The sequence below is a fragment of the Erithacus rubecula genome (genome assembly GCF_903797595.1).
Source record: "Erithacus rubecula genome assembly, chromosome: 5".
Taxonomy (NCBI): domain Eukaryota; kingdom Metazoa; phylum Chordata; class Aves; order Passeriformes; family Muscicapidae; genus Erithacus; species Erithacus rubecula.
In genome coordinates this window covers 46,474,633-46,500,127 of record NC_136687.1, presented here as the reverse complement: position 1 = coordinate 46,500,127, position 25,495 = coordinate 46,474,633, and the positions used below count along the sequence as shown (strand labels likewise).

The 25,495-nt window shown below is 45.5% G+C and overlaps 1 protein-coding gene across 1 annotated transcript in view; it reads left to right on the top strand.

Moving 5' to 3' along the window:
* The first annotated feature begins 1,872 nt into the window (after nt 1–1,872).
* Nucleotides 1,873–25,495, top strand: part of NPNT (nephronectin) — a 134,654-nt gene continuing 111,031 nt past the window's right edge. Inside the window, exon 1 of the mRNA XM_079305767.1 lies at nt 1,873–1,880. The gene's annotated coding sequence lies outside the window, so the exon portion shown is untranslated. The remainder of the gene's footprint in view (nt 1,881–25,495) is intronic.

Sequence of the window (25,495 nt, the reverse complement as noted above, 5' to 3'; positions counted from 1 at the left end):
ACTGTCCCCAAGCCACTGGGGCCCAGCCCCAGCAGCAGTCAATTCTGCTTCCAAACCGACACAGTCCTGCAGATGAGACCATTTGTCTGGGCCACCTGTTCAACAACACAGTTCAACAAAGTCTGGTGAAACTTTCTGAAAGTAGCTAAAATCATCCTAGAGTAAAAGAAAAAATCTACCAACCAACCAAAACATCCTAAAAGAAAAAGAACAGCAAAAAACCCTCCTGCATAGAGATATGTATTTTTTTACTTTTATTGAGAGAGTAACTGCTCTCAGCTAATACTAAGATATCTCTATCATTAATACTTTGTTTACTTCAAAAAATGCAAATGACAATAGGTGAAGAGGGGAAAAGATAATTAGGATAACTGAGCAAAGCCTGAAAAAGCTGACATGCTTTGCAGTACGCTCACTGCTGCCACTCCCAGGCTGGCACTGAACAGAAGTTCCGAAGTCTGAAACAGAATTTATAGTATGGAATAAATGCCATCATAAAGTTTAGGCATTGTTTCAGTTCACAATATATGGCAAAATTTTCTCACTGATATGGCCAACCTGTCTCACTGAAACATTAATGGAAAAAAAAGAATGAAAACAAAAGCTTCTTGGACTCTTAAGCAGAAATTAAGTATAAAAGGAGAGCTGCACTCTTCCCTAGTTCCAAAGAAAACATACCACGGCCTCACGCAGTTATAAACTAGTGACACGAATCAGCAATGTCTTTTAACGACAGGCTGGAATCCCGTGAGCGCTGCGTTTGAGCAAATCCTTATTTATTTAAAAAAAGAAAGGAAACCCTGGGAAGGGCGGGGGTGGCGCTGGCCGCTTGCCCCGCACGGCGCAGGGTCGCGACACTGACAGCACACGAGCCCTGGAGGACACGGCGCGACACGGCCCGCGGGCACACGCGCCCCGAGCTTCGTGCCAGGACTTGAGCCGCGATCCCGCCGCCGTCTGTTCGGAGCGCCTCCGGGCGCCAATAAACTCATTTTATCTCTACAGCACGCGATGCGCTTTGTTTTTAATTCTTGCGGGACGCGGCCCCGCCAGAGCAATGAACTTCTCTTACACCTAAGCCCGCGCTGAGGCTGCCGAGCCTGGAGCGGCACTCGGAGGGCTCCGTGCTGGGGGCTCCGGGAGCGGCACTCGGAGAGCGGGAGGCTGAGGGCTCCGTGCCGGGGGGCTCGGGAGCGGCACTCGGAGGGCTCCGTGCTGGGGGCTCCGGGAGCGGCACTCGGAGAGCGGGAGGCTGAGGGCTCCGTGCCGGGGGGCTCCAGGAGCGGCCCTGCGCCTCCACCTGCGGCCCCCGCCCGGCACCGCTGCCCGCACTGGGAGCGCCACACGCGTCCCGCCGAGGGCTCCGGCCGCCCCGCCTCGCCAGGACCCAGCCCCGATGCCAAGCAGGAGCCCGGGGGCCATCACAGCGCCCCGCGTCAGCAAGGGGAGAGCCCGGGCTCCCTCCGCTCTCCCTGAAGGAACAGAGACTTCGCCCTCCCGGCCGGTCCCGGCCGCCGCCCCCGCTCTCCCCGCGCCTACCTTCTGTCAAATTCCGCGGCCGCCCCCAGCGAGAGGCAGGACGCCAGGAGCAGCCGCAGGGAGAGCTCCATGGCCGGCGGGGGCTCCGCTGGCCGCGGCGGCGGCCCCAGGCGGGCGGCGGTGGCGGAGGCGCTCCCGCTGCCGGGCGGGCGGGCTGGGTCCGGCTGCCGCCCAGGCCGGCCGCGCTGCCACGGCTCCGGGGCGGCGGCGAGCTGCGCGCCCTCCCTTTCCCTCTCGTTCTCCCTCTCCCGGTGCCTGCCCGCTCGGCTGCCAGGCGGAGGAGGCGGGGAGCGGCAGCGCCGCCCGAGCCCGGCAGAGGCGCCCTCGGCCCGCCCGGGGCCGCCCCCGCCACGGGCACCGGGCGTGCGAGGACACCCGGGCCGGGAGGGCCCAGCGGGAGCCGCCGCCGCGGCAGCGAGGCGCACAGCGAGCTCCGGGGGCGCCGAGAAGGGTGGGCTTCCTTGGCAGGAGCTTTTGTGTCTTGAACTTCCTGAAGGAAGATGGTTACGCCCTCCTCTCTGCGAGGCTCCCGTCTAAAGGCAAGAGCGTTACGATTTGGCCTTCTTTTATCAGCCAAACCTCCCCAACAGCAAAGCTTTCTAAAAGACTTACAAGGTGTATATGTATGGGATTTTTTCTGCCTCAAACGCTCCTATTAATAGCTCTCAGGTGTTGGTGTGTGTGACATCAGTCCTTGTTCAGAAGAAAAAGTGACAAGTTTAAACACTAACCACACAGCATGTAATGTGCTTGCACCGCTACATGCAGCAATGACTGCATCGTGCTCCCCACTAACATGTTAAAATACAGCCCTTATTTTTGTTTGGTTTCTATGAACTACGGCTTTGGGACTTACCAAAGGACACTTCTAATAATAGCCTGTCACCAGTCTAGGGTCAGAGCTGTTCAGAGATCTCTCTGAGTACAGACAGATGGAGTCAACCACTTGGACTGAGTTGCAACATTTGTTTGATTTGTGCCTACCTCAAGGCTAAAGCTCATCAGCTGTTCCTACAAGGGTCTGGCTGTAGCTTAGAAGCAGAAACCAACGATTTTCTATGGTTTGTGCTGTAACACAAAGCCAAACCCTTCAGGAAGCAGTTGGATGCCAATCATGACTTAAAGCTTCGGATTTCAGCTGGTAGGGTCTGTGCAGAGCATTTTCCACCCTCAAAACACTTCACAGATAATTCAAGTAATACTGCACAAAGGTCGCATTTTTTTCTCAAGATACAAATTGTGCCAATAAGCCTTCAAAAATTACACCTTTCCTCAGAATGGTTTTATCACCGTCTGCTCACATATGAGCAGAAGACCCCCTCCAATGCTCCTTCCCCTCTTCTTTTCTTTTCATGACCATACAATTCCCATTATAAGCTTTCAGACCACATCATCAGCCCAGAACTTTTCAGACACGGAGAAAAAACAACTGTAGAAGCTCTGAAGGGATGATTCTGCAAGGTGCTTGTACCTATGCTCAGATAACATGCAAGCCACCTCAGAGGACTTAGATATAAACCTGCACTGAGGACCAAACCTGGTTTCCTCCATTCATATGAGAAGCTGATAGCCAAGCAGTGAATGCAATGACACAGGGCTGTTTGGGAAAGACAGAAGAGCATCTGGCTTGTATTAGATCCCTGCTGAAATATGGAGCTGATTGCCAGATCTTGACTGATTGATAATTGGTTTTTTTTCACTTGGATGTGTGATGTGGTATAACAGTCCATGCATAGTGAAATCAGTGTCAAGATTTAATGGGCAGAAGGGGAGATAACCTATTTATGATAACCACAAGGATTTCTTTCTGGTAACAGCATCTGCATGCGCCTTTCCAACTTGTAAAAAAAAGTGTCCACAAATTGCACCACAGCTAAGTCTAGGACAAGTGCCAAAAGCAACATTTGAACATCACTCTGAATTAAGGTCTAGAGCAACCTGACACCTTCCCTCTCATGTCCAAAGAGACATGTCATAAAATCAATTCCTTTAATGCAATGCTGCATAATGGTACTTAATGTACACATCAGCTGTAGAGCACACACTATTCCTTTAAAGCATGTTCACTCACAAAGAGTGGTAAGATAATTTAATCTCTCCAGACTGCACTGAGTGTTTAAGACTTCCTCAGCAGCCTTTTTGGCTCTCTTGTATATTAATACTAGTGTGCTGGTTAGACATGGTGCCTAGTCTGATTAAGATTGTCTGCTCTTGGTTAACTTCTGCTGCCTGTGTAATTTGTTTTGGAACATCAGCCCAAATAACCAGTTAACCAGTCACTGAAAAAACACATATCACACATTCATACCCATCAGTGAAACTGAACATCCAGTCACTTCTGAATTCATTTGTTTTGGCAGTGGTTTATCATCACTAGTGGAGTTTTCTTAACAAGGCAGCTTCTCATGTGCATGGCAGTAGAAGGATACTGAGTGAGCTGTCAAAGAACCAGACCTCTTGATGAGTTAAAGGTGTATCAAGTTGTGTAGGTATGCATGAAGATACTATATAGAAGATGGAGATGGAGAAGTTGTTGGCAGTATGACAATGAAAAGCAGTTTTGTGTCTTATGTTTAGTGAAGCAGTGTGAAAGTCTGGCAAAATGCTGATGCCATCAGGTGGGCTGACCTGATGTGCATCAGGACTTAACTAACAATAGAAGCCCAGCAGCTGTGCACCAAGCACTCATATGATTGACTAGAACAAGTATCCAAGAAAGTTTCTTTAAAGGTACTGGTAAGACACTTTGTTAAGCATAACATGATAATCAGGTTTTAGCTGCAAATCAGCAACAATGAAGCAGAAACACAGAGGAAGATATTCTTTTGAACAGCAATGCTGTTATCCTTGTGTATGAAAAAACCAGAAATCATAGGAAGGTGAATTTTGCTTGAAAACGCGTTCATTTTTATTCAAGCACAGTGATCCATAGTGGGTTTTTTAAATCTTCCTCATTCCTCCATAATTATCTTTATGTGTCTTGTGCTAAAAAAAGGGACACTATCAGCCATGGTCTCTATCTCAGGCTATTAGTCTCATGGGTATATTGATCTCAGATTGAGACCCTTCTATACAAACAAAGACCATAAACTTGATGAGATACACTGGGTTGAGAACGGAGGAATAGTCAAAAACACTTGCAGCTGAAAATACTTGCAGCTGACCATGCCATTAGTGAGGCCATTAGGTCCTGAATTCTCTATAATTTCCCAGGAAATGAAGTCCCAGGTATAGATTCTGTTGTGTATTCTGCAGCATAATGATGAAGGCACACCTCACTGCACACAAATCCCAATCCTGGTGATAAGGTGGCAGAGTGAAGAAATGCTTTGAGAGAGGGTCTTGCTAATTCTGCTGTGGGGAGGGTAAAGGTGATGAGGGCAACTGCTGCTTCTGGGATGGCAAGTGTGACAGAGTGACATCTGTCACACTGCAGCTTAACTACACTTGCAGGAATATGTTTGATGCGCTGCTCAGGAAGTAGTGATGCTTCAAAAATCCACAGTAGTGCAATGCAGAGTATATTTGCAGTGTATACTGCATGGAAGGATCAAGAATCACTATCATGAGCCGCACAAGTAACCAGTAATACAAGGAACATCAGCTAAAAACACGTGCAAACAACAGGAAACTCAGTTCTAAGGAAGACAAGCTTATTTACAGCGTAGTCTAGTGAAATGAACCTTCCTTGTATGTGGAACTTGTTCCTCTCTAACAGCACTTCTTACTTGTACTTCACCTGGGGTAGTCTATGCCCAGCAGTCTCAGTGTTCCAAACTTTTGCTACTGGATGAACTCCAGGTCTTCATATGCTCTTTGTTATATTTGTGCTATAACCATTCCTGAGGGGGAAAACCAACAGAACAGAAACAGTTTCTGGAATACTCCCTGGCATCGTCTGGACAGACAATATTGTTTTTTAAAAAGAGCTACAAAGATACAAGTGGCAGATATTTTAGGCTGACAGATATTGGTAGATATGGTAGATGACGCAATATGGTAGATATGACAGAAAACACAGGAAGAACTTTAAAATTTATCTTAATTTTGATACACGCCGATAAAAGATATTGCCTTCAGGGTATTCTACTGCCAAGTAACTTTTCTTTGAGGAAGGTATTAAATAAGTTCTTTTGAGTCCATTTCCTAATATTGACTTCCTCCTTGTCTAAAAGCACATTATGAATGTTAATAAATCAAGTCCTCTATTCAGCAGTGTGCTGGTTTGAAAGGACAGGCGTCTGCCAGTAGGGGCAGAAGTTTCCCTTTTTGGAATAGAGACTTTGGTTCCACTCCCCTCCCCCAAGTATTACGATTGTTTGAATCAAGGACTCTGAGGCAGAGATAAGGGGGGGTGGGAATAACAGCTCTTTTACTAATATATCTAATTATACAAACAGAAAACAATAACAGTTAAAATTTCTAACAGAACGAAATAGATAACCCGGTGTCAGTCCCTTTAGATGCAAGCACGCTGTCTCTGTACTTAGTCCAGAGCCCGGATTTGCCAGAGGGCAGACGGGAACAAAGGCAGGAGGGAGGGGGGAGGGGCAGCAGCGGCCACGCCGGTCTCGGGCGGGAACGGGCTGGAGCGGCGGCTCCTCGCTCACCGTGTGTGTCTGGGTGATCAGCTGTGTCCGCAGAGGCAGGAGGCTGGAACGGGGCAGATGCAGGGCAGGTGATCGCAGAGGGTCTGGCTCTCCTGTGCTCGGCCACGTGGCTGAACGATCCCGCGCGTCCTCCTCCCAGCTCGCCGGAAATGCAAGTGCCCTCCCGGAAGCCTCAGAGGCTCCTCCGGGGGCCGTCCCCACCCACCCCCTTTGTCTGGACCCATCAGGGACCCTGGGTGTAGCCCGGCCAGCTCCATTGGCATGATAATGGGAAAAATTCTTACAATTGACACAGTAACAGAAAAACACTCAACCCCGAACATTATCCACCCCGAATTTTTCCATGCCATCATGCTACATCATATTGAAACCTTTACATTATATACATACATGTAGTTACGGGCACAGTATCATATATAGTTCACCCTAGAACAAGGTCCCCTTGGGGTATGCATCGGGTCTCTCCATCCTTTTGCATCACCCACCAAGTGCAACCTGGTCCTTGAGCGAAAACCATCCCACGTACAGGATTGTCTTTGCTGGAAGCAGAGTTCACCCAGACAGTTTTTCCTAACATGCCTCTCAGGTGTACCACTGGAACCTTATCTCCATCTGCTGCTCCCAAGGGCTCTGACTGGGCAGGGCCTGCTCGGTTAGTGGAACCTCGGGTATTCACTAACCATGTGGCCTTTGGTAGATTGATCTCCCAGTTCTTGAAAGTCCCCCCACCCAGTGCTTTTAAGGTGGTTTTAAGCAGACCATTGCACCGTTCGACTTTCCCAGCCGCTGGTGCATGGTAGGGAATATGGTACACCCACTCGATGCCGTGTTCTTTAGCCCAGGTGTTTATAAGGCTATTTTTGAAATGAGTCCCATTGTCTGACTCAATTCTTTCACGGGTACCATGTCTCCAGAGGACTTGTTTTTCCAGGCCCAGGATGGTGCTCCGAGCAGTGGCGTGGGGCACAGCGTAGGTCTCCAACCATCCGGTGGTGGCTTCTACCATGGTCAGCACGTAGCGCTTGCCCTGGCGGGTCTGAGGCAGTGTGATATAGTCAATCTGCCAGGCCTCTCCGTACTTATATTTGGACCATCGCCTCCCATACCAGAGGGGCTTCACCTGCTTGGCCTGTTTGATGGCAGCGCACGTGTCACGGTCATGAATAACCTGAGAGATGCTGTCCATGGTTAGATCCACCCCTCGGTCTCGTGCCCACTTACAGGTGGCGTCTCTGCCCTGATGGCCTGAGGCATCGTGGGCCCATCGAGCCAGGAACAGTTCCCCCTTGTGTTCCCAATCTAAGTCTATCTTTGAGACCTCTATCTGTGCAGCCTGATCTACCTGCTTGTTGTGCCTGTGTTCTTCATTAGCCCGACTCTTGGGAACATGGGCATCCACATGACGGACTTTCACGGGGAGCTTCTCTACCCGAGTGGCAATGTCTTTCCACTCATCAGCAGCCCAGATTGGTTTTCCTCTACGTTGCCAGTCAGCCTTTTTCCACCTTTCCAGCCAACCCCACAGAGCATTGGCTACCATCCATGAATCGGTGTAAAGGTAGAGCTTTGGCCATTTCTCTCTCTCAGCAATGTCCAAGGCCAGCTGAACAGCTTTGAGTTCAGCAAGTTGACTCGATCCACCTTCTCCTTCGGTAGCTTGTGCAACCTGTCGTGTGGGACTCCATACGGCAGCTTTCCACTTCCGGTTCATCCCCACAATGCGGCAGGAACCGTCGGTGAAAAGGGCGTAGCGTGTTTCATCTGCTGGCAGCTGGTTGTACGGTGGAGCTTCTTCAGCCCGGGTCACTTGCTTCTGCTCCTCTTCATCAGCGAGACCAAAATCTTCACCTTCTGGCCAGTTCGTGATTATCTCCAAAATCCCAGGGCGACTCGGGTTGCCAATACGGGCACGCTGCGTGATGAGGGCAATCCACTTGCTCCATGTGGCGTCGGTGGCATGGTGAGTAGAGGGAACCTTTCCTTTGAACATCCACCCCAGCACTGGCAGTCGGGGTGCCAGGAGAAGTTGTGCTTCTGTGCCAATCACCTCTGAGGCAGCTTGAACTCCCTCATAAGCAGCCAAGATTTCCTTCTCTGTGGGAGTGTAGTTGGCTTCAGATCCTTTGTAGCTTCTGCTCCAGAATCCCAGGGGTCGGCCTCGGGTCTCACCAGGCACCTTCTGCCAAAGGCTCCAGGACAGACCATGGTTCCCAGCTGCAGAGTAGAGCACATTCTTTACCTCTGGTCCTGTCCTGACTGGGCCAAGGGCCACTGCATGAGCGATTTCCTGTTTGATCTGGGCAAAAGCTTGCTGTTGTTCAGGGCCCCAATGGAAATCGTTCTTCTTGCGAGTGACCTGGTAGAGAGGGCTCACAATCTGGCTGTACTCAGGGACGTGCATTCTCCAAAAGCCGATAGCACCTAGAAAAGCTTGTGTCTCCTTCTTGCTTGTTGGTGGGGACATTGCAGTAATCTTATTGATGACTTCAGTGGGGATCTGGCGCCGTCCATCCTGCCACTTCACTCCCAGGAACTGGATCTCTCGGGCAGGTCCTTTGACTTTGCTCTTTTTAATGGCGAAACCGGCTCCCAGTAAAATCTGGATGATCTTCTCTCCTTTCTCAAACACCTCCATTGCTGTATTCCCCCACACAATGATGTCATTGATGTACTGCAGATGTTCTGGAGCCTCACCCCTCTCCAGTGCAGCCTGGATCAGTCCGTGGCAGATGGTGGGGCTGTGCTTCCACCCCTGGGGCAGTCGGTTCCAGGTGTACTGCATGCCCCTCCAGGTGAAAGCAAACTGAGGCCTGCACTCTGATGCCAAAGGAATGGAGAAGAATGCATTTGCAATGTCAGTGGTGGCATACCACCTTGCTGCCTTGGACTCCAGCTCGTACTGGAGTTCCAGCATGTCTGGCACGGCAGCGCTCAGCGGTGGAGTCACTTCATTCAATGCCCGATAGTCCACAGTCAGTCTCCATTCTCCATCAGATTTCTGCACAGGCCAGATAGGACTGTTGAAGGGTGAGTGGCTCTTGCTGACCACCCCTTGGCTCTCTAGATCACGGATCATTTTGTGGATGGGGATCACAGCATCTCGATTTGTCCGGTACTGCCGGCGGTGCACTGTCATGGTGGCAATTGGCACCTGTTGCTCTGTCACTTTCAGGAGTCCTACTGCAGAGGGGTTTTCTGACAGTCCAGGCAAGGTGTTCAACTGCTTAATGCTCTCTGTCTCTACAGTAGCTATTCCAAAAGCCCACTTGAACCCCTTTGAGTCTTTGTAGTAGCCGTTCCTGAGGAAGTCTATGCCTAGAATGCGTGGTGCCCCTGGGCCAGTTACAATTGGATGTTTCTGCCACCCCTTCCCTGTCAGGCTAATCTCAGCTTCCAGCAAAGTGAATTCCTGTGATCCCCCCGTCACCCCAACAATGGAAACAGGTACCTTCCCCACATGTTCTGATGGTATCAGGGTGCATTGTGAACCAGTATCAACTAACACTTTATGTTTCTGTGGCTTTGACGTGCCAGGCCATCGCACCCACACTATCCAATAGATCCTGTCATCCCATGCCTCTCCCTGGCTAGAGGCAGGGCCCCTCTATCCCTGGTTATTATTTCTTTCCTGGGCATACATAGTGGAGGTTCCTTGCAGGGGATCTGACAGAACATCCTCCTTGCTGTAATACCCTGCACCTTGCTTGTAGGAGGTTGAGGCTACCTTCATTTTAGTGCGGCTCCCTCGGTTAGCATTTCCCTCCCTGAGCTGACGCACCCGTGCTGCCAGGACAGAAGTGGGTTTCCCATCCCATTTTCCCATGTCTTCCCCATGGTCTCGCAGGAAAAACCACAGGTCAGCTTGTGAGGTGTACCCTCTCTCCCTAGCTGGGGGACGTGAAGCTCTGACTTGGGGGCCTGTGACTCGTACTGGTGCTACGCTGATCTTCCTCACCTCCTCAATTCTCTCTATCATCTCCTCCCTCATATCCCTCATCCTATCTTCGACTTGTTGGAGGTCCCTGGCCACAGCGGAGACATTAGCCTTCATTGGGCCATTCATCATGCTCTCGAAATTTCTGAGTTTGTTGGCAACAGAACACACTGTCTCTGGACTGTTATCGGCATTAATCATTGCTATGTAGGTGGTATATTGAGATGGACCTAAGGTTGCCAGATTCCATAACATCTGCCCTGTGCACTTGACCTTGTCAGGGTCATTGTCATGCTGTCCATCCCTCCCAAAGAGTACCTCTAATACTGCTGTCTCTCTCAGCTGCTGGATCCCTTCCTCAAGGGTCTGCCAGCGCATCCTACGGTGGTGCTCCTGCATTCTCTCTCTGTGTACAAACTTCTCTCTCACACTCATTAAAAGCCGGTCCCAGAGGGAAAGGAGGCCTTGCTCCCTTACGAATATCTGGTCCACACCTGAATCCTGGGCCATGGATCCCAAATTCCTGGCCTCAGTTCCATCCAGTTGAACACCTGTTCCCGTAAGGTCCCAGACCCGGAGTAACCAAGTTGTAAAGGGCTCACGGCCCCGCCGAACAATGTCTTTACGCAGGTTACGGAGACTATCGTATGAGAGGGACTCGGTGACAATCTCAACCTCTGGCTCCCTTGCTGGTTGTGAGGACCCTCCTTGCTGATCCCCATTATCTAAGTGCCTCGTTTTAATCTTAGATTTCCTAGTTTCCAGAGGAGCAACTGCTGCTGGCTGTGGCTGCTCCTGTGATCCAGCTGGAACCTGGACAGATACGACATCTATGGGTTCCACTGCAGCACCATCTGACTCTCCCTCTTTAGGGCAGAGGGAGGGTTTCTCACCAGCTGGAGAAAAATACTCCTTCATCATCTGGCTATGCTTTTTCAGCATTTGGCCTATATCCTTCACTAGAGCCCCCACCCACTCTGGATGGCTCATTTCTGCAGTGGGCTGTGGGGCATCATCCCTAGTCCCTGGGGCAGGTATCAGAGTTGTTGTCCAAGCCAATATTCCCTTGTTTCTGAATTCTAAGTAAAACAGGCCAATCAGCAACACCAGCCACTGTATAATAACACTGGCAATTAAAACAGATCTGAAATCCTTGAGAACCAGTGGGGTAGCCTCAAAAAACTGGGTGATGGGTTGGGAAAAAATTTCCCTTGCACTCGTTATCTCACAGTAAGTACCATTACTGAAATAGCCCCAGAAACACGCAGTTAGAGTACGATAGCTCCGGATCCATGCAACCGCTTCCCAGAAAAAATTAAAAACCCATGAATTCCTGACATAATCAATCCACCAAACGAATCGGATAATAGCCACAGCAACCTTGGTGAGGGGGCCCAAATTCAAAAAAGGGCTTACAAATGGGAGGGAGATGGCTGTGGCCACATGGAACACAAACCAGATTAAACCAGACAACATATTGCCAGTCAAGAGAGCTGTTATTCCTGTGTTAACTCTCAACTCAGTGTCCTCTGCCCTACGTCTGGGCGCCAAAATCTGTCCTGGTTTGAAAGGACAGGTGTCTGCCAGTAGGGGCAGAAGTTTCCCTTTTTGGAATAGAGACTTTGGTTCCACTCCCCTCCCCCAAGTATTACGATTGTTTGAATCAAGGACTCTGAGGCAGAGATAAGGGGGGGTGGGAATAACAGCTCTTTTACTAATATATCTAATTATACAAACAGAAAACAATAACAGTTAAAATTTCTAACAGAACGAAATAGATAACCCGGTGTCAGTCCCTTTAGATGCAAGCACGCTGTCTCTGTACTTAGTCCAGAGCCCGGATTTGCCAGAGGGCAGACGGGAACAAAGGCAGGAGGGAGGGGGGAGGGGCAGCAGCGGCCACGCCGGTCTCGGGCGGGAACGGGCTGGAGCGGCGGCTCCTCGCTCACCGTGTGTGTCCGGGGGATCAGCTGTGTCCGCAGAGGCAGGAGGCTGGAACGGGGCAGATGCAGGGCAGGTGATCGCAGAGGGTCTGGCTCTGCTGTGCTCGGCCGCGTGGCTGAACGATCCCAGGCGTCCTCCTCCCAGCTCGCCGGAAACGCGAGTGCCCTCCCGGAAGCCTCAGAGGCTCCTCCGGGGGCCGTCCCCACCCACCCCCTTTTGTCTGGACCCATCAGGGACCCTGGGTGTAACCCGGCCAGCTCCATTGGCATGATAATGGGAAAAATTCTTACAATTGACACAGTAACAGAAAAATACTCAACCCCGAACAAGCAGAATCAGTCAATAACACTCCCATTTACATAAGCAGAAATTAAGGAACAGAAAATTACTTTTTCACAAATCAAACAATCTGTCATCAAACCAGGAACACATCTCCTGTTTTCCAATTTCATACTTAAACCACAAATCCATCCTTCCTCTTTTCTAGGTATTTCACCCTCGTTGAGGCTGAGAAAGTTGACCACAAAGCCCACAATATCCCAAGTCTTTAAATCACACCATGACTTGTGTAAAAATCACTTGATTTGTAGTTAATGGCAAGCAGGATCACAGTCTCCATTTTCACTGTAACATGTATACCTTTTACTAAATGGAACAGAAGGAAAGAATCCAAATTTCCTATCCAACTTTCAATGTCACTACTTTTCCTCTGGGGATATGCAATTCTGTGGCATATTTAAAAGTAAAATTTATTAAGTAAGTATTTTCTTCATCATATGGCAGAAAAGAATCTCTATGACTCCCATGCTAATAATAAAACTGTAAGGTATCAAGGTAATACAGCATTTCAATCAGCTAAATCACTCTTGTACTCCAGCTTTCTCTTAGTAAACATTCTTGAAGGAGTAAGAAATTCATCCAACCTGTCAGACACTGTAGTATCCAATTGCCTTCTATACAGATAAACCCTGTGCTTTGGATACTAATTCAAAAGCTCCCATATGCTTTTCTCCATGAAGTCTTCCAAATTAATTTTTTCCAGCGTGTTTTTTCCACGCATTCTTGATCCTTCTTTCAAAACTACGAGTAGTATTTGTGTTGAAGTTTACTGCATTTCAGTACAGTGCAAAGAAGTTATCTTTCCCTGTAAAGAAACAATAATTTGCCTTTTAAACCCTGTAAAATTTCATATGCATGAAAAAATGCATATATAATTTTAAAAGATTTCTAGCTCTCCACATTACCAATTTTGATACCAAACATATTTCGCACAGGGGATCACAATGATAATCCCCCCAAATTTAACATTACCCTGATCATTAGGGAGTCAGTCTACTTTTTCTCACTTTTTCCATGTAATTTTTGTATGATTCTACGATTCCAGTAATACACTGAGCCCAATACAACTCCTGTAGCTTTACAGCAGGTTTTTCAAATCATGCTACAGCTCTTCATGTCCAGTTTTGCACCGTGCAGCCAATGCCTGATGCTGTCTCCTTTCCTTGGGAAGGCAAATGCTTGAACACAGGAGCACCACACTATACATCATTGGTACTTTGTCACTTAAATCATGATCGTCTCCATGGACTGCATGCACATGCACTTAGCAGTCAGAAGGGGGAGAACAAAACTGAGGTACAAGCAAGATATTCAGCCTTAATGGAATTTACCAAAGAATTACTTGTATGGCAAGAAAATACACACTCAGCAATGAGTCAACAGTGCACTGTCTTGTTCAAGGGCAAGAGGTGCATAAAAGCCTGCTGTTCAACAACATTAGTGGCAGATGACAGAGTCTTAAAAAAAGAAAAAAAACCTCAAAAAACCAAAAATGCAATCACCAGATTACTCTCCATAAGTAAATGAAATATAAAGGAGGAAAAAAGTCACATATGTCATGCAGAAGATAGCTATTAAAAAGATTTTAAGAATCAAAAACCACAAATATGTGAGTTGAAGCTACACCTCACAACTTCTGCTACAATTTCAACAAAAGAAAAAGGTAACATTAACAGAAGAGATTTGCATGAAGACATGTTCTTGATCATAATTCTAATAGAAACTGTATTGAATCAAGCAGGCCAGCAGTTTTGTATATTACCTGAAAAAATTATGGACTTTAGCTAAGTTTTCTCTTTCATGAGCCAAAACTGCAAGCTAGGGGGAAATTGGGTTGTATAAGAATTTTAATATGTAAGGAAGAGCCATAAATCAACCTGAAAAGTTACCAGAATTGTCTTTATGACAAAAGCAGCAAATAATCTGGTGCAGCATGGATTCAATTGTTCCTGCTCATGAATTATGGTCCTTACAGCAAGAAATACACGGGGAGATGCAGAACCAGAAGAAAATTATTCACAACTGCCTCAGGTACCAGCTTAGACTGTCAAACAGTTTGCATTACTTTGTTTCTCCCTGTGCCTTGGGCTCATTGCCAATACTGGGGGAGGGAGGGCAAGAATGGCTATGCTGCCCAGACTTCCTATATAAATTATAAATTATGACAAAGCCTTTCCAGAGAGAAATGACCAAGCACTAGTTTAACCTGGTCCTTTAAGCTGTTTTATTTTTTTTCATAATGAACCTGAATCTCTACATAAATTCTAGCACAGACGGAGTAAATTAGATGTAATTAAATAAATCACTCTTGGTCCTGGTTTTCCCTCAGTTTTGTTTGATTTCAGGTGCTGTATGTTTGCTTGCCTAAGCTCAGCTATAGTTGTGTAATGACATGCATCCTGTGGTACTGGTTGCTGATAAATTGACCTTGAATGCTTCTATAAATGAGTTTAAGTTGCTATTCTCAAGAGGAAAATGGCTGTGTCTAATGGAATTCTTTATTGAATTTCACTCTTGTTTTGATGCACAGAAAATTCTTAGTATATTTTGAGACACCAAGGGAAAGTAGTAACCAGGAAAACCTACTGCAGATGCTCTGAGGAAGGGTTTTCATTTAGTTTTGATATTGTTGACCCAACTTCTCCATTCAACTTTATATTAAGCTTATATATATTTATATATAAGCAAACTCTGAAAGAATAGTTGAGAGTGAAAGGGACCTCTGCTGGTCTCCGGTTCAACCTCCCTCCTCAAGCAGAGTCACCTGCAGCTTGTTGCCCAGGACTGTGTCCAGGTAGCTTTTGAATAGTTCCAAGGATGACGACCCCTCAGCCTCTCTGGGCAACCCATGCCAGTATTCAGTCACCCTCACAGTGAAAAGATGTTTTCTCATGTTCAGGTGGAATCTCCTGTTTGAGTCCACAGCCTCTTGTCTTATCACTGGACACTATTGGCAAGTACCTGGCTCCATCTGCTCTACACCACCTTCCTGTCAGGTATTATTCCACATTGATGAAATTCCCCCAAGCCTTCTCATCTTTCAGGCTAAAAAGTCCTGTTTCTCTCCACTTTTCCTCCTGGGAGAAATGGTTTTGGCCTTTAAACACGGAGTGGTCCTTTTCTGGACTCCTCTCCAGTCGTTTGGTATCTCTTGTATTTGGGAGCCCAGTGCTAGACCCAGCAATCCAGGTATGGCCTTACCAGTGCTGAGTAGAGGGGAAGGATCACCTCCCTTGAGCTGCAGGCAGCAATCCTGCTAATGTAGCCCAGGTACTGCCTTTGGTCATACTGCTGCCTCCTGTTCAGCCTGGTGTTCACCAGGATCCCCAGGCTCTCTTCTGCAAAGCTGTCAGTGTGCAGTGCATGGGCTTGTTCCTCTGCAGATGCAGAACTTTGCACTTTCCTTCGCTGAACTGCATAGAGCCCTTGCCAGCCCATTGCTCCAGCCTGTCAAATTCCTCTGGATGGCAGCATGACCCTCCGGCGTGCCAGCCTCCCACCCTCTCAGTTTGGGGCCATCAGCAAACTTGCTGGGGGCACACGAGCCACATCATCCAGTTCAGTAACAAAGATGTTAGACAGATCAGGACTCAGTGAAACCTCTGTGAGAGCAGAGGTTTATAGCAATAAAATTTTCATATGTTTTAAGTAAAAACAAACAAACGATCTCATAGAAGTAGTGTAGTAAAGATAGTGTAGTAATAAATAAATAAATAAAGATAAATAAAGCACGTGACTGGTATGGTGATTAGTGCACAGAGAGCTGCTTGGGAGTTTTTAAATGCCTTTCAGCATTACAGATTTTGTTTGTGGTTTTCATTGGGTAGTATTTGAGAGACTAAGTTGTGCATGAACTTCACATCTTCAGAATACCCTGTGAGAGACGAGGATGCAAAAGATTTAAGATGGGTTTAAGTGCTGAGCATGAAAGGAAATTAAGCAGTTTCAGCCTATGGATTTGGGTGGATATTTACTGATTATTTTATATCCTGCTAAAACAATGCAGTAGCATTCAATTTTACTTTATCCTACATTCATCTTGGAGCTGTATATTTAAAACAAATAAATAAAAATAGCAGTTTGAAGACTTCCATGTTTTCTCAGGGATATCTCTCTAGAGGAGACAATAGGTATTGTGCTCCCTTTAAAATGCAATCCGACGCATGCCTGAACCATTGGAATAAACCACAATTCTTCCAAATTGTGATTTTCTTAAGACAGAGAAATAAAACAGTTCTGACTTAGACTGGGAGCACAAGACTCGAAGATTTCTTCATCTCTCTGAGGAGACTGTAGAAGATGAAATGAGAAAATTTCAGGTAGAGGTGTAATGAATATCATTAAAGGAGAGGGGAAATCTGAAAAAGACTGCAACAAATCTATTGACAGTTTAAAAAACTGTTTTTCAGACTATATCAAAATGTTCCAAGATAAATTGAAAACAGTCCTGCAGAGCTCTACGGAATCCACAGGTAACAGACTTAGTGACAGCATTAATGACTAGGTCTGTGGATGGACAGAGGGCTGCAGGCTCACATTGATGAGCTGTGTTGAGCTTCTCATCCACCAACATTCCCAAGTCCTTCTCCTCAGGGCTGCTCTCAATCTATTCCTCACCCAGCCTATATTTGTGCTTGGGATTCCCCTGATCCAAGACCTGGTATTTGGCCTTGCTGAATATCATGAGGTTTGCATGGACCCTCCTCTTGAACCTGCCAAGGTCCCTCTGAGTGATAATCCTTCCCTCCAGCGTGTCAACCACACCACTCAGCTTGGTATTTTCAGCCAGCTGTCAGAGAGTGCACTAAAACTCCACTGTCCATGTCACAGACAAAGACATTCGAAATTGCCAGTCCTGACACCAACCCCTGAGGAACACCTCTTGGTGGTCCACTTGGACACAACCCTTGAGTGCAACTATGCAGCCAATTCCTTAACCATTCAGTGGTCCATCCATCAAATCCATCTCTCTCCAGTTTGGAGAGAAGGATGTCATGTGGGACAGCGTCAAGTGCTTTGCACAAGTCCAGGTAGCTGACACCAGTTGGTCTTCTCTTGTCAACCAACCATGACTGAGAACTATGCTTAATCAAGTAGGGGAACTATTAGAGTTTAAAAGGTAGACAAGAAAGTATTTATAGAGAGCTCTGCCTTCTTCCTGAGCGGCTATAAAATATTTTCCAATAATCTGAATATTGTAAAAGCTGCACCTTTAAAATGACAACCTATCAGCTCTCAAAGGCAGAGGGAAACTATCCAGTTAAATGAGGTGTCATTTTTCCTTTAAGTGCTGTTGAAGAATGTCAGATGTCCTTCAGAAAATCAGACTGTTGGGCTTGCATAGTACCCAGCTTCTACTTCCACTGAAAGGAAAGGCAATGGTCACTTAGAAAAAAATGAATGTACTTTAAGCATGTTAAATCAGGAAGAAACCAAAAGAAGGGTCAAGTTTGTTTGTGGTGTAAATGACACTGAAGATGCTAATCTCTGGTTCTTGGTTCCCAGAAGATTACAATTTTTGGGTTCAAACAAACAACATTGAAGTCAACTCTGGTTGTCCTGAACTTTTAATTCATTTAGTTTCTGAATAATTTCCCCAAGATCAATAGGGGATATCAATAATCTCATTCATTAATGAATGAAAAGTTAGGTGTGCTCACTTTTAGTGCAACTCTGTACAGTGTGTGCAGCCCCAAGGCATACTGTATCAGTGTGCCCTAGGAACATCTCATGTAGAAATCTCTATAGATTCCTTCTGCATCTCAAAACCTGTGACAGCACAGCAAGGTCAGGAGTATTGATCAGAATTTAACTAGCGTCTTCTGGCATTTACTGCTTTGAGTAATTTATTCCTATTTGGTTTCATGCATGTCAAATTCAGCTTTGGTTTTCTTGGTTCAAACCAGCAAATTACCAAATAAAGGTATTTTCTGCTCTTTCTCAATAAATGGAAGGTGCATACACACAAGTGGGAGAGTCAGCACTTACAGAAACCTGCTGTGCTTCATATAAGAAATTAATCTAGTGGACTTGATCATCCAGGCAGAAAGCACTACACTTCAAAAGTACAGCTAGAGAACACCAGCTCAAAACTTTATCCTAGTGTCTTCTGCATTGCACTGACTCTTCCCTGTAGATGAAGATAAGTGTTAATTCCTAGCAATTTTGAGCATATGTGTGCCTATATTTTCTTGGTTAACAGATCTTCAGAGAGACACCAACATTCTTCAAGATTGGATTCACGGGGAACAACATAAAATTATATTTTCCAGCGATCTGCACATGGAGTAGCAAATTCTGTATAACGATGGTGGACACAGAACAGTACTGTGTTCTCCTCAGAACTGGAGTGCTCCCACTTCTTTCAGGTAAGGCAAGTGCTACCATCAAATTGATTAGCTGATTTATGTCTGTCAGGTTGGCAGTGTACATGCCAGTGGTGTTTATTCTTGTAAGAGTAGCTATTGTGTATACCAATAGTGCACACAATACCCTGCTGATGCAAACTTATCAAGAGCTAAAAACAACCACAGTTGCAACTTCTCTCGGTAAGGATTAATCAGATAGAACATATTTTGCCTCAGAGGGCTTTTTTGGTATTTACTACAGAGCATATAAATGTAATCTAACTGTAGTAAAGATTCATAGGCTAACCAAATGTTTCAAATTGCATCTTTGCTTCAGATCACTTTGAAAAGGATTTTCTTATCCAGAACTCTACTCTGAATGTAAAATGTTACTCCAACATGGATGAGGTGTCTATTAATATCCAAATGTTTGTGTGCAATGGTCAAAAAAAAAATAAAAAGAGGAATTATGTGTTTATTTTAGTCTTGATTTTCTTCCAATACCTTGTGCAATTTATGCTGAAATTCTAATTATATGCCCCTATATAAACACTGCAAATATGAAAACTGAAAGGAAGTGTGTTTGCTAGAGCTTTTTTCCTCCTTTTTCCAAAGTAAAGAGATGCTTGTCGTCAAATTACTTAATGAAAATGATTCAGTGTGTCAGCAATCATCTCAACAAAGTAAACATGTCCATTTACAGTACTGTTTAACTATTTCTATAGTTGGTGACCACATTAAATGGGTATTTGAATGGAAGTATGCCAGATGAATAAAAACAACTTTCACGGGTGCCAAACATTAGCACTTTCTACAAACTTAGCTAAATGTGTGCAAAATTACACACACCTACTACAACCACTGACCTCTCAGGCAACTCAATAGTCTGTATCTGATGCGATTTTGTATAAGAGAACAACGCCAATAAAATACATCAAGAGTTATTATCAGCCCAGTATGTCATCATCGAAGCTTATATTGAATGCTAGTAAAATACATGCCTTATAGCTCAGGAACTGTAACACTGAAAAATGGGTATAAAAATGGGTACCTATTCATGAGAGAATCTACAGCTTAAGCTGAAAAGTAATGTTAGCTGGACAAACCCCAAATAATAACCAGAAGTTCAGCAATTCTACAGCCTTTTCATAGTTGCAGAATAAAATTGGATAAAAGGTAATTTGAGGAAGTTGCCCATTGCAGACCTCAGTTGAAGGAGGGTGCCTGGGATTTGCAGTAGTGAATCCAAACTTTGATTCTTCTGGTTGCCAACACTGGCACCCCTGAGAAAGGAGCAACAAATGAATATTTGTAATGAATAGCAGTTGGCGCAAAATTCTTGGCCTAAGTTTGAAACCATGAGGCTTCCATCCCCCATGATCCTTCCCTGTTATCTATTTTAACTAGGCATAAATTCATTGTCCTTATTTAAAACCTCCTCTATTTAAAACCCTAATTGAAAACCCAGCTTATTGGTAGTTGTTGTGGGACATTCCACTGGCTAAATAGAAATATGCACGCTCTAAAATGCAATCACTTAACTTAGAGTTTGCAAACTTATTTGCACGCCAAGAGCTCTACAAGAAGTTGGTTATGATATCCCAGACCACCATTTTTGTCTTTTCTTTGCAAAATAGTAGGATTCTTTGCATATAAGCTATTAAAATAGCCTACATTATTTTCTTCAGCTTATGCTTGTGTTTTAATGTGCATTTTTTATAGAGACTGAATGCAACCAAATTGGAGATCAGCCTGTCAGGAAAAGACAAAAAATCCCAAACACCACATAAGCAGCTCTTACCTCTATCAATTCAAACAGCCACAGATAACCCAAAAATGGTCCACAGTCCAGGACATACCAGATTCAAAACCTTTCTGCAAACATATGACAGGGGAGGGGAAAATTGCTAGAGGGAGAGTTCCACAGCTGGAGCATGTCAAGTAACCATGCTTAATTCAGCTCACCCTCCCCTCTCTGCACATTTATACCTCACTGCTCCTCTCCACATGCCTGCACCAGAAGCACTCCAGCTATCTGGAGAATATCAGGCTAAAACATCTGATCAGTAAGGTAGCTACTAGGTGGGGTTTTTATCATGTTTTGTTTTGTTTTTTTTTTTTTTACCCAAATAATTTAAAAATTACATTTCAGGCTTACCCATGTTTTTCAGAGGTGAGAAAATGTACCCGTTTCCTCCGTGTTTGCCATTTCCCATTTTACCACAGCCACAATTTCTTTTCCCATACTTGGGTGCAGTTGTGTAACTCATACAAGTCCATAAGAGTAGAGAGGACCCACCTGAGAGTCCTGGCAGAGCTGGCTGGAGTAATCATGAAGCAGCTAATTATTGTCTTTGAAAGGTTCTAAAACCTGGGGAGGTTGACCAATAATTTCAGACAGGTAAATCTTTTGCTCAGAAGGACTACCCAATGACCTACATGGAGGTCAGTCTCATTGCCACAACAGGGAAAAGGAGAGGAAGGCCTCTTGGAAGTCCTCTAACCTAACACGTCTATGGCTTCCATCTAACTGTGCAGCTTCCTTGAGAAATTGGTATCGCCTCCCCACATAAACACTTTTTAGAAAAGCTGTGAAGGTACTTTCTGTCCTTCTTGATACCTACAACATCATTTTGGGAACACTTGACCTATCATTCCCTAATAATTATGAACCAATAGATAGAGACCCTGCAGAGGCCTTTGAGATCCTACTACGTAAAGGTGAGCAACATTACAGAACTCTAAAGGAAAAAAACACTGAAACGGAGAAAGACAGAAAAGTGGGCTTCAAGACAATGCTGGAAGTAAGGAAAGTTTAGTTTTCAGTACTCTGTACCATGGCACAATGAATTTGCTGTTGCATTATTTACTGGAGATCTGTCTTTGCCTTTTTATTACTTTTATGTAACACAAGAAATTTTATTTCCTCCCCAATGTCCAATTATTATATCTCTGGACAATTGCATTTCTTTTCTATCTACCTTAGGATTATAATGCCAGAATTGAAGGAACTGCAGCTACAACAGAGTTGTACTGATACCAGCTCCAAGTCAGTAACCAGCTTCATACATCCAAAAACACATTCCTTCAAAAGCCTCCAGATCCCAATTCTAATGAAACCTTACAACACTGGATGCAGCAGTTTGTGGATGTAGTACTTATTGTCAAAGAAAGTTGCTTTCTTTGGATGTTACTCTTGCATGCTGAGCAATGAAATCATGACATTTCCACCAAAGCATCCACCAGAGTGTGCCCTGAGAAACTGAATCCCTCGCACCCCAAGCAGGGCCTGTTCCTTTTTCCCCGTACAACACACGCTGGCCACAAGAAATGCAACGTTTATGGCTTTAGCACATTTCCCCCAAATCAATGACTACAATGTGATGAAAAGAACGACCTTCTGACTGCCCAAAGCAAGAGCCTTATTTCCACCTGTTCAACAACATCTCTGTCTGTCAGCAGAGTCCAGAACAGAGAAGCAGACAGACTGGATTAAATCAATCAAAACTTTATTTCTAATTGAATTCAGCAAAAATCTAACTATATACAGCAACAATTATATACATCAAGAAACAAGTCTTTACATTGCCCATACTCCAAGATCCATCTGAGTGTGTCCTGAGAAGCAGACACACTCATATGTAGATGGGAAAATACAGCTCTGGAGTAAGTTCCATTCTGCAGGTTGGGCACGTGCCGACAGTCTCCAGGGCAACAGGGAGGCACTCGCTGCAGAAGAGGTGGCCACACATGGTTGCCACAAGCTGTCGTCCACTTTGCACGATCTGGAAGAAAGAAAACCACAACATGTGTTGGGAGAAAGAATTGGAGTTTGCTGCTCCACTGGCACCAGGCAAATGAGGCCAGCATCACTTCACCAAGAAGTGACTTGAAGAGTTTCACAGCAGGGGCTGATCTTCCAGCCAGCTGCCACAGCATCCCACATCAGCCAACTGATTAGTGCAGCCCCCCTTCTGGCATCCTCCTCCTCCTATAATGCAGAAAGGATGACAACAGGATCCTTACCTGTGAGTAAAAATCCATGCAAATTGGACACCTAATAATAACTCCTTGCCGTGCACTAGAGGGAAGAGAAGTAGAAAGAACATGCAGCTGTTAATATCACCACACTTCAACGATTCCTGATACATAAAATCTCACATAATGACACAACTGCACTGAGTGGGCATGACAAATTTCCTTTGAAAAATCCTGCTGTCTTTAACCCTGTTTGTTGCTGTTAATGAGGTTTTGGGATTTTCCTGCCCAGAGGAAAAGACTGTCCTGGTTTCACTAGAGGAAAGGTGTAGTCAGTGACTCAGCTCTGGGATTTGAAGTTAAGCAATCCCCATTTTTTGCCATACTCCCCCCACACTCGTCTCTAAGGTTGTGTGCAAAGCTGAACATCTGCCTTGGGCTGCCTTTTTCTCCCAAAATGCAAATGGCATCATTTGATCATCATGCAACGTGGGAGAAGGCGGGAATTAAGTAGAGTAAGCAGGCATACTTGTATGGCTGAGTCACACACAGAAAAGAAGGCACAAAATTCTGTGCTTGGCAGGGCATGGGCCATACATACTCTGAACGTGCAGTTCCCTCCTCTGCTGCTCCCTGTTCTGCAGGGCCTGAGTCAGCCACAGGTGCATTATTAGCTCCTGTTGCATAGCCAGAGCCATCCATCTGTTGGCAGCTGTTCTGGATGGAATTTCTTCTTTGCTGCTCATAAACTGTAATTTAATTTTCATTAGTTATATGGGATGTAAGATGTAGAACATGGAGAAGAGTTCTTAAGGATGCTCTTGGTATTGATACATTTAATCTTTGAATATTTTCAAGCCAAATAACCTGGAAAGGAGATTGAATCCATCAAATAGACAGCAATTAAGAAACAAGCACCAAGTGATGCCCATGGGAAAGTAAAACAAATTCCTTGTTGGTAGAACTGCCTTGTGAAGGTTCAGGCCTTGACATGCTTCAAGGAGCAGAAGCTGAGATCCAGGGGAAGGTTAACAAAGCTCAGGGAGAGGATGCCCACTGGGAGTGGACAAAAAGAATGCAGAGTTGAGGGGCCAAAAAGACATCTGGCACAACTCCCAAGATAAGGAAGAAACTAAGAAACCCAGCTCTCCTGAAATCAGCTCTGATTGGTACACAGTAATTCCTGCAGGGGCAGATTGCAGCCACCAATTCATGGAGCAGCAACTCAAGAAACTGCCCAGGAAAAAAGAAGAGAGACACTCAGCAATGGACTGAGGGGAATAATTACAGTGACAAGTGACACGGCTGTTAACCAAAAGAAGGCAGAATACTAACTAAGAAGACAATCAGGCCACTTGTAACCAATGAATGCTGATTCCATTGTTTGCTAGTCTGTATAAAGAATGAGTTTTGATGGTGAGTTTGTCTGATTTGTGAAATACCACTGAGCATCCAGACATGTGCAACAGTCAAATTAACAGACAGTGTCTCTCTCTAGTGTACAATTATTGACTGGCTGCAGCCCAGTAACAAATCCACTTCTTGTGGACAACATCTTGACCAAGTTCCAGGGACATCAGTTTTTAATGGCATGATCAGTAACAGTCCAAGTGTCAAGAAATCCTTTTGGCTTTTTAACTCTCAGAAACCATGGCCCATAATGACCACTGCAACTCCAGTTGCTTATTGTCCATGTGACAAGAATCAGTCACTAATCAATTAAAACTGTAGAAAGAGGCACCAAATTGAAGTTCCTTCTGCATAAGTATTTAGCCACCACATTCAATGCACCACATTTACTGCAGGGATTTTCCACTGTGTCTGATAGAGGCCATCACACACACATTGGATCAGTTCTCTAAGACCCTGGCCAGAGGCTTCAGCCTTGTCCTTTGCCGTTTGCTAAAAGCAGTTTCAACCCCTGTTGCTTGGGTTTCTTGGAAAGGAACAAGAAAGATAACTATTACATTTTAGATAAAAGTCCCTTCCCAACTGTAAAACATCAACTCACCTTCATGAAGCTTCCATTGATGCACATGAGAAGGGAGAGAAAAAAAGATACAGTTAGGTTTGGTGAGCCCCCCCTGGTGCTGCATGCAAACCTCAGCTCAGAGAGCAGTTAAAGCAGAGCAGGTGAGGAAGGGTAGGGTATCACCCTCGAAGTTTGGTTAAGAAGATTCAAAGCAATAGCACAGGGAGCTGCTGCCCAGAGAACAAACAAGTGGGTGCTGCTGATTCTGCTCCCACTACTGCAGCAAAATGGAATTGAACAGGGTAGAAACAGAGGCAGCTTAGGAACCACCTGAACACCCTCATCCCTCATCCCTCCTCCCTCCTCCCTGTTCCCTAATTCAGATTGGTCTAGAGCTCTTTCTTTTTCTTGGCCATGATACCCATAACACTTTATGTTAGATGAACAGCTTCTGAAGAAAGGAAACCACAATAGAAATTGGGAGTAAACAATTCTATCAGTCAATGCTAGATCTACAAGGAATACACAGATCTGCCAGCACCAATGGCTTCTCCTTCTACGGATACCACCAAGAGAGGACTTGGAGGGATGTGCAGGTTGGAGATTCCCAGCAAGAGCTGTGCTTCCAGCCAGCTGCCTGTGGCACCCACCAGAAACAACTGAGTTGTGCAGCTCCCCTTCTGTCCCCTCCCCGCCCCTCCCACAACTCTCAAAGGACAGCAACATCTGGATCTTTACCTGTGAGTAGCAACTCTTGCAGATTATGCAGAGGAGACTTCCAGAGGGCTTTCTGTCATAGAAAACAGATGCAGAAAGAACATGCAGCCATTAA